At 32.6% G+C, this 13,700-nt stretch overlaps 1 non-coding gene across 1 annotated transcript; it reads right to left on the bottom strand.

Moving 5' to 3' along the window:
* Positions 1-13,087: 13,087 nt before the first annotated feature.
* LOC128283106 (small nucleolar RNA R71) lies at positions 13,088-13,194 on the bottom strand. Its single transcript, XR_008273448.1, has one exon. It is a non-coding gene; the product is annotated as a small nucleolar RNA R71 (small nucleolar RNA).
* Positions 13,195-13,700: the final 506 nt, after the last annotated feature.

Raw genomic sequence — 13,700 nt, forward strand, 5'->3', positions numbered from 1 at the left:
TTATTTGTAACACCCCAAACCTGGCCTACACGTTATGGTTTAATCCGGAGATGACACATGGTCTAATCCGGAGATGACACATGGAAAGATTTTGAAAACAGGTTGATTTGATTATAAAACCCAAATTCCTTCATGTTTAATACAGAAAACAATATTTTAACAGTTTATTTGCCAATTACTTTTTACAGCGGAAGCTTTAATCATTTATGTTTGAAAACGCAGTTGTGTTTTTAGGAAAATCATTGTTTGCATAAATTGTTGTTTCCAATAAACTGTTTTACCCAAGCAATCAAATCAAATATGACCGGTTAAAAATCAAACAGTCTAGAAAGTCCCAAAAATTATAAACTCTTAAATGATTACAAAAATATAAATAAAACCATAAATTGTTGACTTTAACCAGTTTTAGGAAAAAGTTGTCACCGCTGAGTCCCACTGCACTGGTCCGCCTAAGACTGTGGATTACCTGACAATCAAACAAGCAGATTTGAATTTATGTAAACTCAGTGTGTAACCCAACAGAATTAAACATACAAGCATACAATCATCATATACAGAAATAGAGCAGATACAGATACGGACATCATGTCCTTTTCAGATACAGTAGCAGAATCAGATACAAATATGCATAATCTTACCCCCATCTTCTACACACCATCTCCGTCCATCCTATCACACCATTTGGGGTTAAAAAAACACTCATCCATCCCTGCACACCACATCGTGTCATTAAGACACATATCAGAAATAATATGCAGTCAAGCTACCAGATTATAGGCATTTAACGCCATTCAGAATACTTCCTCCTCACATACAAATCCCACCCCAAAACAAATGTAGAGCATACACACAAATTTAACAGATAGGTCATGCTTAACATGCTTACATAAACAAATAACAAATACACATGACATAATCTTACTTAGAATAGTGTTTCAGTCTAACAGATCACATAGGCTTAGGGTTTAGTTAGCCCTTACCGACCCACAGTTGGCCCACAATCAATTAGGATGACTCGTGCAACCCTACAAAGAATTTCAATAATATGGGCCCACATGCTAGTGTGACATGCCCGTGTGGGCCCACACACCCAGATTGGCCTTGCCCGTGTGGTCCACACAGCCTGGTCCAATAATCCACACGCCTATGTAGCCAACACGCCCAACTTGGCCTAGCCCGTGTGGCCCACATGGCCTTACTTGAGCCACCACATAGCCGTGTCTTGCGCACGACCATGCCTTCATCGATCACACAGCCATGTCCTCACACACAGCCTACCACACTGGTGACCACACGCCCGTCTGGCGTCGACAGTGGCCATTTTTGGCTTTTGCTAAAACTTATTTTTTCACGTTTTTGGGTACACACCTGGTACCAATTTAACGTGAAACCACTCTTGAGCCTTCAGAAACCTAAAATCGAGTATCCCACACCTTTTAGCAATCCAATTACAAGTCTAATATGTTTGACCACTTAACCAAAAATTGACTTACCGCCTATTAGGAATGACCCAACTTCAATCAACCATTGAAGTGAAAATCGATGCTCCCCGCCTTCACCTAAGCAACAGAATTCATCAATTACTCATCACCATCGATTATCATCACAATACCCAAAACTTAAAATCTAATATTAACAAAAGTCAAGTATATACTTACCAACCCGATTGAAGAATACAAATGTAGAAACAACAATTGATCAATATAACGACAGAGACCAAAGGAAGGAATTGAAAAAAATTGTAAATGAAAACAAAAGGAAAAGGAAGAAGAAAATGTTAAGAAAATTGATGTAAAAAATTTTGGGATTTTTGAAGAGAAAGAAAATAGAATAAATTAAAACAAAACAAAAAAAAAAGATATATCCCACAAATCCCCTAATTATCTCCATTAACCTACTATTCAGAATTCCAATAGTATTGAAACACTTGCGCAGAACAGAGCAAAAATACATACACATGCTTGTGCGGGGATTCAAACACAGGACCTTCAACACAGCAGTTCCCTTACCACTCGAACCAGTAAGCTCATTCTGATATGAAATTACAGGCAATTAAATTTAAACCCACTAAACAAAAATAGGGCTTAATTCCAAAAATAAAAAAAAATTGCTTAAGGTAAGGCTTGAACCCAAGACCTCTCATACACTCCTAGAACACTTAACCACTGAAGCTGATATACAGTTGTGTCAAAATTTTACAGAAGTGAACATAAGAAATTTGGGGCGTTACATTATTACTATAAATCGAAAGATGCAAGAAGTGTTATGGAAGGGTCATAAACTAATTAGAAAAAATAAAGTGCAATACTTGACCCTTAGAGGAACATTAATAGAACAAGAACATCAAATGATTTTAGATCAACTTTGGAAGACATTGGTACGAAAAACTTATTGGAATATAGTTATATATTACTTGAAGTTTATAACCTCTGAAGGAGCAAGAAAAATAGCAAGACAAAGTGTAGGCTCACGAAAGTTGACTTGGAAGCAAAATGTCTTTGACATGCCATGGATGGAAAAATTAGTTGTTAGGAAATTACCAAGAGAATTTATAGATTCAATGCCCGTTATAAAGATGGAAGAGGAAGAAGATCTTAAGTAATTTCCAAATTGGATCGTAGAAGATGAATTTGAAGAAAATTTAGAACTTAATATAGAGAATTTTCAGGGGGAAGATACAAAATCAAAGATGGAAGAAGCGCATAAATGGATTTAAGTGGTTAAAAGTAAAAGTTAGGGACTAGTGAATGTGAAGGAAAATAAGTATATATTTTTATATAGTTGTACATGTACAAAATGAGAACTTAGAAAGTCGAGCTTTTAAATGAAAAGTTTGGCATATTAATATAAGGTTAATCTTTTGGAAATAGAATAGATAATAGAAATATGAGAAGTAGAATAGAATAATAATAGTTTCCAATTATGAATATCGAAAATGAATTTTTTAGAAAGAAGTATAGAAAGAAATAAAGACCTTAGTTAAGAAAATAATGAATACTAATAAGAGAATAAAAATAATAATAATAGAGGTTCTTGAATGAAGAGAATATAATAAGTCTAAGAGATTGATGGTATATAATATTATAATGTAACAATAGAGATAAGTTATAGTTAAAAAGCATAGTATTTTTGTCAAAAAAAATGTGAAAATTATCAATGGTATATTTTTAAGATATAAATTTTAGTGAGAAGATGAATTGGAGATTTTCTTGAAAAAGTAAGAAAAGAAGAAAAGAGAAAAGAATTAGGTAAAAGAGTGATGACAAGTTCAATTCTATCACAATTAACTAAGAAATGTAAAGAAGCTTGAGAATTTGTACTTGTATATGAATATGAAGAGCAAGATAAAATAGGGTCTCAAGTTATCTCCAAGGCAAGTATTAAAGGTTTAAGGAAAAGAACTATTCAACCTTGTGATAAATGTGAAAAAGAAAATCTCATTGAGGTGAATATTGGATATTTTTTTGAAAGATGCTTTTAAGTATGGCTGTAAAAGACATGGAATAAAGGATTGCTCATAATTGTTAAGAAAACCAAGATATAGTTTGTAATGGGCATTAATAAGAGGATAAATTGAATAAAAAAAATTCAAAATAGATTATAGAAGATAATAATAGAATTGACCATGAACAATAGTGTAAGTACTTCAGATAACATAAAGAGGTAGCAAAATGATTTTAAGAATTAGTGAATAAAGAACGATTTAAAGTGTGAAAGAAGAAGAAGAAGAAGAAGAAATAGCAAAGTTATAAATTGCGTAATAAAAGAGGCAAACTTAAGAAAGAATAGTTACCTCGAAGAGACTGTTGGCAGCGGCTGAGCCAATAGATTTCTAAGAGGTTGGATTAAGAGTAATAACTCTAATCCATAACTGGAATAATCATTGTTTGCCTCAAAAAGAGAAAGAAAAGAAAGGAAATGAAAATGAGAATATAAAAGTATAACAAAGTAAAGTCTAAAAAAAATATTAAAAAGAATAGTGTCGTGATTTGTATGAGAAGATAAGAATAATAATAAAAAGAAATAAAAAGAAAGGATAGAGAATGGACATAAATGATAAGCTAAGTAAATATGTGTAGAAAAAACTATAGCATTATAGAGATGATTTTAGGAAAACTAAATTAAGAAACGACTTCTGGTTAAATGGAAAGAAAAGAAATAAGAGACCAATTGAGTAAAAAAGAAATATAGGATTATAAGAATAACTCCAAAGGTAATCTGCTAAAGTTTTTCGATTCTTATGGAAAAATTTTGTCATTTATAGTGATGCTCCTTTTATGGTCTTAGTTGTGTTTTGATGCAAGACGGAAAGTGATTACTTATGCATCTCGTCAACTAAAAATGCATGAACACAATTATCTGACACAAGATTTAGAGCTAGCTGTTGTGGTTTTTGCTCTAAAGATTTGGATACACTATCTGTATGGTGAAAAGTGTTATTTTTATACCGATCATAAGAGTCTCAAATATCTTTTATCTAAAAAGGAGTTGAATTTAAGACAACGTCATTGGATAGAGCTTTTGAAAAATTTTTATTGTGTTATTGATTATCACCTTAGTAAAGCTAATGTTATAGCTGATGCATTGATTAGAAAGGCAACGATTGAATTGCAAACAATGTTTGCTTAGTTTAGTACCAATGATGATGGAAGTTTATTGGCTGAATTAGAATTAAACCGGTGATGTTTGATCGGATCAATTCAGCACAGTTAGAAGATGACGAATTGGTGAAGAAAAGAGAAATGGTTCAGAATGGTAAGCTAGAAAATTTCAGTATTGATAATCATAAGTGCTTGAGATTTCGTAACTGAATCTGTGTTCCAAATGTTTCTGAATTAAAAAAGTTGATACTTCGCGAAGCTCATGAAAGTCCTTTTGATTTTCATCCTAGAGGAATAAAAATGTATCGTAATCTACGAGATGTGGTTGAATATATGGCTAAAGGTTTAACTTGTTAGCGAGTTAAGGCAAAACATCAGGTTCCTACTGGAGTACTTCAGCCTATTAATATTCCTGAATGGAAATGGGATAGTATCACGATGGATTTTGTAACAGGGTTACCAATGTCATCAAGTAAGAAAAAATGCTATTTGGGTAATTGTTGATCGACTTACGAAATTGGCTCATTTCATTACAATCAGAACTGATTGGTCACTTCAAAAGCTTGCTGAGGTATATATTCAAGAAATTGTAAGATTGCACGGTGCCCCTATGTCGATAATTTCTGATCGAGATCTACGATTTACTTCGAGGTTCTGGAGACAGTTGCATGAATCTCTTGGTATGTGACTTAATTTTAGCACAACTTTTTATCCGCAGACTAACGAACAATCTGAGCGAGTTATTCAAATTTTGGAAGACATGCTTCGTGCTTATGTTAAAGATTTTGAATCGGGTTGGGAATGTTATTTACCTTTGGCCGAATTTGTATACAACAATAGTTTCCAATCGAGTATTCAAATGGCTCCATAAAGCTTTATATGGTCGTAGATTTCGATCACCTATTTGTTGGATGGAATTGAATGAAAGAAAAATGATTGGGCCAGAGTTAATTTAAGAAACAGAGGACATTGTTAAGAAAATCCAGGATAGATTGAAAGCAGCTTTGACCGAAAGAAATCATATGCAAATTTAAAACGTCGAGACATTGAATATTCTGTTGGCGATAAAGTATTTCTTAAAGTTCCGCCTTGGAAGAAAATTTTGAGATTTAGCCAAAAAGGGAAATTGAGTCCTCACTTTATTGGACCGTATGATATTACAAAAAGAGAGGGACTAGTTGCATATCACCTACCGCTGCCTGAGGAATTACAGAAAATTCATGATGTTTTTCACGTTTCAATTCTCAAAAGATATCGATCAGATCCTTCTCATGTTATTTCGACAGAAAATACTGAAATTCAACCTGATTTGTCATATGAAGAAGAGCTGGTTGAAATTTTAGCATGAGAAGTAAAAGAATTGCGTAAAAAGCGAGTTCCATTAGTAAAAATATTATGGCATAGTCATAGTGTTGAGGAATCAACTTGGGAACCAGAAGAGACTATAAGATCTCAGTACACCCACCTCTTTTCAGGTAAATTTTGAGGATGAAATTTATTAAGAAGGAGAATTATAACAACTTTGAGTCTCTGTTTTCGTAAAACAGATTCGTAAATATTTATTTAAAATATTTACAAAGTTAGTTGTGTAGTTAATTAGGTTATGGTTAGGTGAATTAGATTGAATTAAGAGTAATTAGGTAAAAGGACTAAATTGCTAAAGGGTGAAATTTTAATTATAGATTAGAGAAAAGTGAAAGGACTAAATAAGAAATTTAACCTTAATTAACAACTGTATGGTGATTTTGTGTACATGTGTAAAAATAAAATACATTTGTATATAATAATATATGAAATACTTAATATTTAAGTGTATATATTATATTATATTATTATAATAATAATTAAAGAATAACAAAATAAAATAAAATAAATAAAGAATTTGAAAGAACAAAGCAAAACGAAACAGAGAAGGAAAGAAAATGAGAAAAAATGAGAATTAAGGTTTCAAGGTTCCAAGCTCAATCGGTTAGTCAATTTATTCCATAAAGAACAATTCAAAAACGAAATAGAGAAGGAAACAAAGAAAAAGGAAAGAAAAAGAGAAAGTAGGAGAATTAGGGTTTCAAGGTTCCAAGATCAATCGGTTAGTCAATTTAGTCATTTTCTTGTAATTTTGATGTTTCTAGAACCTAGGTATTAAATACTACACAACCTATGTTGAAATTTTAGAAATTATTGAAATTTTAGATGTTGTCCATGTTGAATATTTTAAGTAATAGGGATTAAATTGATAAAATTTTAAGGTAGAAATGGAAAAGGGATTGAATTGTAAAATAAATTATAAGTTTTGAGTAATACGAACTAAATTGTGAAAATTTTGAAATTTAGGGATTTAAGTGAAATTAGAGAGTTAAATCTAGTCTAAAGTGGAATTTGTATGAAAACAAAGAATTAAATGTAAAGAAATAAAGTTAGTCTCAATTTAGGGACTAAATTGGAATTTAGGCAAATATTGAGTAAAAATTGAAATATTAAATATGAGATTGAATTGTGTTGTATTGATAAATTTTAATTTTTTAATTTCGTAGCTAAGGTCATACTGGAACCCTCAACTAAAAAGGGAAAAGATAAAGTCGATGAAGAATAGCTCGAAATTTCCAGATTGTATTTCTATAACCTGAATTTAGTTGTTAATTGTTATAATTTTTATTTAATGCATATGGTAAGTGTTGAGGTGAGAATTATTTTGTTTTGCAATTGAAATTGATTGGTTTAGTATGTGATGAATTTATTGAAGTTATATTGATTGAATTGGTATATATATTGAATATATTGATTATTTGAATTGAAATGAATATTGTTGTATTTGAAAAGTGAATTATATATTGAATGGACTAATTTTTGGATGGATTGATTTTTGAATTAAAATGATTATATGTGTAATTATGTGATTATATGAAAAATTGATATTGGATATTGATTGTTGTTGAATTGTGAAATTTAAACCCTATTAATTGTATTGGGATGAGTCGGGCATAGATGGCATGCCATGGGATTGGAAGAGTTCAGAGATTTCTTTGACTTCAAGTCAATGAGACACTGGATTTCAAATTATTACTTCAGATTAATTCGATGACGCACTGGGTGCCAATTTACTTCAGTTTAACCGATGAGACATTGGGTGTCAACTTATTGCTTTGAATTATCCGATGAGGTACTGGGTATCAAACTGGTGTGTTTTGGTTGGGTCCGTGTATCTGTCCAAGTCCGAGTCTTGTTAATAAGGGTAAATAAATAATAAAGTCTTACAATTGATATTGAAATGAAATGATATGAGAAATGGAAGTGATATAGTAAATTTAAAATAGAATATGAAATATGTTGACAATACATGGAATATATGAGTTATATACTCATGAATTGAGTACGGCATGAAATGATGTATTCATGAATTAATTATTGCATGACTGATGCCATTGTACGAATAAATATGGTTGATATGTGAATAATTATTTATATAACAGTTGTGTAAATTAGGATATTGTTTAATAAATGAAAAATGATAGTTATAATACTAGACATTAATATGTCCTTATAATTTAATTGTGCCTACTATATTTTATATTATTTTAAATATTCAAATTACAGAAATACCACTGAGTTTTTACTCAGCGTACGGTTTTGTTTTCCGTGCCCAAATTAGGCACAGCGATTTTGAAGAGTTGTAATTGAGGTTGTAAGCATTCATCTCCTCACATCTCCAAGTGCCAATAGGGTATGTTTCAAAATTTTGAATAGAATGGCATGTAGTAGGAAGATCAAGTATGTTCCAAGTAGTAGGGACTAAAATATAAATTATAATTTTTTTTAATGTTCAAATATATTAGTGATTAGCCAAAATCACTTTGGCTCCAAATGTAATATTCCTATATCAGGTTCCTTGGGTCGAACCGCGTATAGGGGTGTTACATTAGTTACCTAGTATATCTTCTATCGACTCAGTATCCAGCAACGATCCTGACTTCAAATGTTGGTGAATGATCTTTTTGTTGGTTTTGGCATGTACCTAGGTTATAATATGATAGTTTTGGTCATGTTTGTATTTTGGTGGTCTTTTGTGGTATGGAAATGTTGTGTTCTTGGTTGGTAGGCATTGTTTTAGATTTGGTAAATTTTATGGTTATAAAATGTATGAAGTAGTTATAAGATGGTTAACTTATAATGTGTACATATTTGGTTACCTTGTGTCAGTGATTTGGTATTTAGTACTTTGAAAGTATTATTATGGATGGAACAAGTTTGATATGTTAATGATGTTTTAGATGAATGATTAGTGTATATGTATATACTTTGTGGTGTCAATGAGGGCACATTTGTTAGGCACTTAAATTGTAGGAAATATGTATGTTTTATACTCAACTATAGGTGTTTAAAAGCATGTTTATAGTTGATTATTGTTTAGCTTGGCACCTAAGGAATTGATGTTGAAATGTCTTATTTTGAATGCAAATTTTAGGTACACGTGGCCTAAGACACGGGTGTGTCATACATGGTCACACCACACAAACATGTGCTCCGAAACAATTTGTCACACGATCTGGGACACAGCCAACGACAAGACCATGTGACCCAACATCAAATAGACACATGGCCTGTGACCTAGCCCTATGGCCCTATTTCAATACTCACACTGGCGGACACATGGGCTTGGACATGACCATGTGTCCTGACTTTGAATGCTCTCACGGTCTTTTCTATGTCAAACAGCCTAGACACACGACCTTGTGATCCCTGTTTCCCAGATTTTCAACTTTTTCCAAAAATTTCTATTTTGTTTCAAAATGACCCCTAAACATTTCCAAACTATTTTTAAGGCCCCGTAAGCTCAGATTAAAGCCATAATTGTATTTATTCATTAATTTTATTGATGTATTAAGTGTTGATATTTAAATTTCATAATTTTTTCCTTTTGAAGTTAATTGTCAAGTTTGTACTGTAATACTCCCTAACCTTAATCTGGCGACAGGAACGAGTTAAGGGTGTTACAGATTCTGATAGGTTCTTTTGGTCTATGACTAGAGGCAACTTGTCAAAACTGTTAATTTTTAATAGCGAGATTGAAAAGACTACTCGTAGAAATCAAAGAGAAGTTAGAGAAGCAAGGAAAGATCAACAAATTTTAATAGAGGATCAAGAGCAAATGTAACAGCCTGTTTTTAGTCAAATCGAAACAGTGGTTTTGGAACCACAAATCTGAGGTTGAAATATTTATTTTATTATTATTCTGAGGTCTACTGCATGATAGTATGATTGTATGAAAATTTCGTTAAGAAATTTTATCGTTTGAAGCTCAATTTGATAAAAAAAGGACTAAATCGCGTAAAGTGTAAAAGTTGAGTTCCATTAGCTAAAGGTGTCTAATAGCTATGGAACCTTAAAGTAGAAGTCCTTATGTGGTAATTATACCATTGTTAATATGAGTGGACAAAGATGGACATGAATTAAGTGTTTTATGTAGTTAATTAACAAGGTTAAATTAGTAAATTAATAAATAAGTTAAAGTAAAATGACATAAACAAAGATATCATCTTCTTTAGTTAATTTTTCCACCGAAATAAGAAGAAATAAACTTCATTGTTGTGCTTGAAGGCTCGGCCAAGTTTCCTTTGTGTGTTAAGTGATTTTTGACTTGGTTTTTAATGATTTCTATGTTTTCGGAGTCGTTGTAACTTAATCTAACTAGCCCAGGGACTAATTTGTGAAACTGTTGAAAGACTAGGGTTTTACCATTGATGATTATGTATGTGTTTTGATGTTTTATGATAGAAAATGGATGGTTGTTGTTAGATAAACAACATTTGTTAAGTGATTTTTGATAAAATTGCCAATTAGGGATTAAATTGAGAAATATTATAAACTGTATGGTAAATGTGTGAAATAATGAAAAATATGGGCTGTTTTGGGTCTAAATAATATTCAGCTATAATGGTTTAAAATTGAATTTCATGAAATTTCATTTTTTTGAGCGAGGGACTAAATTGTAAAGAATTCAAAATTCAAGGGCCAAAAGTGTATTTTTTCCATAATATGATTTTTGGGTTAAATTGAATAGAATGATAATTAAATAAGTTAAATTTGATTATATATAGATCAAGAAAAGTGAAGTTCAGAATTAGATTGAGAGAAAAACAAAATAGTGGATTGATAGCTCGTTTCTTTCCGTATAAATTTGAGGTAAGTTCGTATGTTAATAAGCATTATTGAAATTGTGTTTTAAATGCTTTCTAATTGTATTTTTTATTAATATTACTTTACCAAAATGTTCGAAGAAGATTCGGCAATGTGAAATCCTGGTTGAACCTTAGGAACAGATAGGATACAAATGACATGTCATTAGGGGTTATTGTGTTTTGGATGCTAGTCCATACGTTCTACCGGTGGTTGAGTTATCCAGCATGTGTTAGAGATTCTCGTCAGCTTGTGTGAGTAGCACCGAGTAGTTATGTCTTGACCATCAGCTTGTGTGAGTAGACCTATTAATAGCTCGAGAGTGAGCATTATATGAGATATGAGATTGAGATTGCTTTGGCCTTGTGTTGGCACTTAGGGTGCGAGATTCCTGAGTATCTGATATTATTCCAAATGGTTCAATGGGTATATTGAAGATATGAAAGGGTAAGAGATTGATACGTATCACTGCAGGTATGTACATAAATCGTATAAGCATTGAATCTATGTAATTTGTGAGTTACATGATCTACTATGTGGATGAACATATGTTAGCCTTGTGATTAATTTGAATTGTATTGTATCATGATAGATAACTTAATTGGTGAATGAATGGCAGGTTATATTTATTAATCATACGAGTTTATTAAGTTTTATAGCTTACTTTGTTTATTTTTCCATGTTTTATAGAGTTTTCAAAGCTTGCTCGGATTGGGAGTTGTCGGAGATCTCATCACACTAACCAGCTATCATTTTGGTACTTTTGAACTTATGTATTTGGTTATATGGCATGTATAAGTGTTGTGGTTAATATGGCCTATATGTTGGTAATGTATTTAACCAATTGATTTGGCTTGTAAATTATGAATGTTTGGTTATGTGTATAGCCATGTGATTTGGCTTATTTTGGTATATTTGGTTATGTATATATATGTGCAAATGGCCTTTTGTTATGTGGTTTATATTTTCCTTATAAATTTCTTGCTAAGAATTGGTTTTGAAGGTAACAAATAGATGAAATTGAGAATGTATTAGTATGATAAGCATTAGGCAAGATAATGCATATATGAAGTTAACCATTCGGTGAATTGTGAATGTGAGATTAGTATACTTTGAATTGGCAAAACATGATCTTATGAGCATTATAGTTGTTGATATTGGTATAGCATGATTTAGGCTTTGTTGAGATTGGTTTAAATGCCTATTGATACTATGTTATATGCCATTTGACAGGTTAGGTGGATGCAAATTTGGGTGAGAAAGATGCCTTGTAAATAACCTATTTTTGTCCACACGGGCAGAGACACGGGCGTGTGTCTCATCCATGTGTGATACACGGTTAGGTGACATGGCCATGTGTCCCCTGGTACTTATTTAGAAATCAAGTCAATATGCTCGGCTTGTGACTTGGCCATATGGCATAAGTTAGTATACCCTACAATTTTGGCACGGCCTAGCACACGGTCTGGAACACGGGCGTGTGAGGCCATTTAAAGGGTACACGGGCGTGCGTGTGGTTGGTAGTGTGACCCAAGTCAATGAGTTACATGGGGTCAGACACGGGCTGGGACACGGCCTTTTAAATGGGCTTGTCTTTGGCCGTGTGAGACATACGGCCGGGCCACACAGGCGTGTGTCCCCTGTATTTTGAAAATTTTCTATATTTCCCAAAAAGTTTTCTAAGTTCTCGATTTAGTGCCGAACCACTTCTAATGCATGATTTGGGCCTTGTAGGCTCGTATTATGGACAATATGATTTATTGTGAATGACTTTTTTTTGGTTATGAAAAATGTACGAGAATTGTATATTTGTTTAAGTAATAAGTCCAGTAATACTCCGTAACCCTATTTTGGCGACGGATATGGGTTAGAGGTGTTACAGTAAAAAGGATTATTGCAGAAATGAAATATAATCAAAATAATCAGCAACCTCCTGCACATCCTACTCCTAAGACTATGTATGATTATACAAAGCCTACTCTAATTGGGGCTGAATCGAGTATTGTAAGACTAATAGTTGCTACAAATAATTTTGAGGTCAGGCCGAACATAATTCAAATGGTGCAGCAATATGTTCAGTTTGATAGGTTGCAAGATGAAGATCTGAATGTTTGTTTGGCTAATTTCTAAAGAATTGCGACACATTTCAGATTAATTGTGTTACTAACGATGCCATACGCTTACGGTTGTTCCCATTCTCTTTGAGAAGCAAGGCAAAACAGTGGTTGAATTCACTTTTATGGGGTTCTATCACAACTTGGGATCAAATTATTGAGAATTTTTTGTTGAAAAATTTTCCACTGGATAAAATAGCTAAGTTGAGGAACGACATCTCTCTGTTTTCCCAAATTGAGCTGAAAACACTGTATGATGCATGGGAGAGATTGAAGGATCTTTTAAGAAGGTGCCCTCATCATAGGTTACTTTTGTGGTTACAAGTTCAAACCTTTTGCAACGGTTTGAATCCCTTGACTAGACAGATTATTAATGTAGCAGCTAATGAAACATTGAATAAAAAAAACTTGAGGCAACCCAAGAATTTATTGAAGAGATGGAACTGAATAATTATCAGTGGCAAGTCATGAGAACAAAACCAATCAAGGCAACCAGTGTTTTTAATATGGATGTAGTTGCTATATCGGCGAGTCAGGTTAAAGCACAGAGTAAAAGGATTAATGGTTTGAGTTACAATAAACATGGGAATTCGGTAATGCAATGCATGCGACTAGAGCGAGTATGATTAATTCAGAATATTCACCCTTTAAGCCTAACATGAAGCATGAGCAAGTCGACTTTATGGGTAATAATTCTAGACCTCAAAATAATCCCTGTAACAATAATTATAATCTAGGATGGAAGAATCACCCAAATTTTTCTTGGTGTGACAAGTAAATCAAAGGTCACAACCCCCTCCAGGTTTTCAGCAAC

This window comes from Gossypium arboreum, chromosome 10 (genome assembly GCF_025698485.1).
Source record: "Gossypium arboreum isolate Shixiya-1 chromosome 10, ASM2569848v2, whole genome shotgun sequence".
NCBI lineage: Eukaryota > Viridiplantae > Streptophyta > Magnoliopsida > Malvales > Malvaceae > Gossypium > Gossypium arboreum.